Source organism: Gracilinanus agilis, chromosome 2 (genome assembly GCF_016433145.1).
Source record: "Gracilinanus agilis isolate LMUSP501 chromosome 2, AgileGrace, whole genome shotgun sequence".
NCBI lineage: Eukaryota > Metazoa > Chordata > Mammalia > Didelphimorphia > Didelphidae > Gracilinanus > Gracilinanus agilis.
The window spans coordinates 275,942,957-275,946,127 of NC_058131.1; positions in this window are offsets into that span (position 1 = coordinate 275,942,957).

Consider the following 3,171-nt stretch of genomic DNA (forward strand, 5'->3'; position numbering starts at 1 on the left):
TCTGGCTTTTACTTTTGTCCTTTTATTTCTTCTACGTCAAGTGATTATTAATAAATCTTATAAAATAGAATACTTGAAGTTATTGGATATTAATTTAAATCTTACATTATAAACACCTTGAGGGCAAAGTTTATATCTTCTTCTTTGTAGACCTCTCAGCCCTGAGAACAGAGTTGGTATACAAGCGAATGGCTTATAACGATTTATATAATGTCTTCTAAGAGCTAGCATGGGGTGGGGGCAGCTGGGTGGCTCAGTGGACTGAGAGCCAGGCCTAGGTACGGGAGGTCCTAGATTTAAATGTGGCCTCAGACACTTCCTAGCCGTGTGACCCTGGGCAAGTCACTTAACCTCCATTGCCCAGCCTCATTGCTCTTCTGCCTTGGAACCCATACACAGCATTGATTTTAAGATGGAAGGTAAGGGTTTAAAAAAAGAGAGTTTTCATGCCAGAAAAGGAATAAAAAAGACTTTGAGGCCTGCTTGAAACTTTAGCTTCTAACCAAGCCTTTGCTCCAGCTTATGCTAGTGAAATAGGAGTCTCTGTTCAGCTCTGCCCTCTCGTCAGAGCAAGAGCAGATTGCAAAATGTTCTGGATAGGAGGACTCCTACATTTAGTAGTCCAAACTCCTAATTTTACATCTACAGCTGACTAAAGACCAGAGAGAAGAGGAGATTTGCCTATGGTCACAAAACTTATTAAATTAGAGACTAGGGACCAGACCTCTCTCCTTATATCCTCTTCCTTTCCTTGGCCATCACTTGGATGATGGGCTTCAGGACCAGTCTGGAGGTTAAGCCCAATCAACTTAGAAACCAGCAGAGTTGCAGCTCAATTACTCTTCCTAGGTGTGCACACCACTCAAAGGCAGAGGGATAGCTGGGTGCCAGTATTAGGCACAGGCCACCAACATGGTATTCTGGATTTGGGGTCTGCCACTTACGGTTGTTGTTCAGTCATTTTCAGGCATGTGTGACTCTTCATGATCCCATTAAGGGTTTTCTCAGCAAGAATACTTAAGTGGTTGGCCATTTCCTTCTCCAGCTCATTTTACAGATGAGGGAATTAAGGCAAACAGGGATGTTAAGTGACTTGTCCAGAGTCACACAGCTAGGAAGTGTCTGAGGCCAGATTAGAACTCAGAAAGATAAAGTCTTCCAGACCCCAAGCCCAATGTTCAATCCACTGCTCCACCTAGGTGCCCTGGCTCTGCCACTTTTTGCAATCTTGGGAAAATAACTTCACTTCTCAGTGATTTTCCTAAAGCATAAATCTGACAATGTCACCCACCACTTATCTCAATTTCCCTTCCCCCAGACCCTCTGCAACTCAGTGAACTCCAGTGCATTCCTGTTACCTCCAGGAGCAAAAATCAAGTCTGCTGGCTGACATTTAAAGCCTTTCACCACCCAAACCTCTTCCTACATTTCCAGTCTTCTCAACTTTACTTCCCTTCATATTATATATACTTGACAACACACCTACGGTGGCCTCTTTGCCATTCTTCACACATAACACTCCCATATCCAACTCCATGCCTTTGCACTGGCTTTACCTCCTTATTTGGAAGTATCTCCCTCCCCTCTATCTGCTTCCATTTTCCTTTGGCTTCAGCAAGACTCAGCCCAAACCCCACTTTCTTTTTTTTAATTTTCTTTTTTTTTAAACCCTTAACTTCTGTGTATTGGCTCCTAGGTGGAAGAGTGGTAAGGGTGGGCAATGGGGGTCAAGTGACTTGCCCAGGGTCACACAGCTGGGAAGTGTCTGAGGCCAGATTTGAACGTAGGACCTCCCGTCAAACCCCACTTTCTACAGAAAGCCTTTCCTATTTGTACTAAGGCCTAGACTCTGAGGATCCCTTTCAATTCTGCTCTATCAGGCATGCTGACATGTGGTCTCCTCCATTAGACTATGAAATCCTTGAGGGCAGGAGCTATTTTTACTTTTCTTTAGAGTTTCTTGAAATGAAAACGGGTTTCTTGATCTATAAAATGAGGTGGAAAGGGAAGGGTTCTAAATATTCCTTCCAACTCCAGGGTTCAGGTTCCAAGTCCAGGGTTCTCCCATGCAGCATCTGTGTGAGTGGAAGATAAGGTGGACAAAGAAGAAGATGCGGTCAGTCAGGTGGTCTGGATTCTTGTCCCAGCTTACTAATGGGCTGTGTGGCATAAGACAAGAGCAGCCAAGTGGCACAGGGAAAAGAGTATCATGGCCTGAAATCAGTAAAACTCATTTTCGGTGAGATCAGTTCCAACCTGACCCCAGACACAGCCTAGCTCTGTGACCTTGGGCAAGTCACTTAACATTTTTTGCCTCCGTTTTCTCATCTGTAAAATGATCTGGAAAAGGAAATGGCCAACCACTCCAGGATCTTTGCCAAGAAAGTCATGAAGAATCTGAAATAACTGAACCACAAATAGGAGGATTGGATTTACATAGACCCTGGTCTTTATTTCCAACCTTTTCCTCAATCCCTAAACCCCTAGGAAAGAGATCTCTATTTCCCTTTTATGAAGATTGATCCAAATTAAATTTGTTGGTTAATTTGCCATCATCTTTGAGGCTTAACTAAATGTCCCTTGTGTGCCTGACACTACCATAGGGGATAAGAGAGGCTTATAGAACATGGCTATGACACAGGCCCTTTTCCCAAAGAACTTACTGGCCATTTAAAAAAGGTCCACTTTAGGACAGGACAGACATATAAATATTGGCCTTTGTGTATGAAGACAGCAAAGCAAAATAGAGCTAGTAAGAGATAACCATATTGGTCCTCAGAATTCAATTCAACAAATATGTATTAATTATGCTCAAAGCATTAGGCAGATGGTACAGAAGAAGGATGATGACAATGGTTACAAAGATGGAGAAAACACAGTCCCTACCCTCCAGAAGCCACCAGCGAAATATGAAGACTTGGGTTGAAGTCTTGCCGTGGACAGTAGCTAGTTGTGTGGTCTTGAACCAACTAATTTACCCTTGGGAGCCTCAGTTTCTTGATATATAAAATAGTATCCAAAATCTCTACCCAGACCTCTCTGAGTGGTAGCTACAAAGAATCAGATAAGATAATAGTTGTTAGTAGAGACAAAGATGGGGGAGAGGAGGGCAGTGAGGTAGAAAACAAGGAGATGGGGGGAAGAGACAGAGAAAGACAGAGAGAGAGAAAC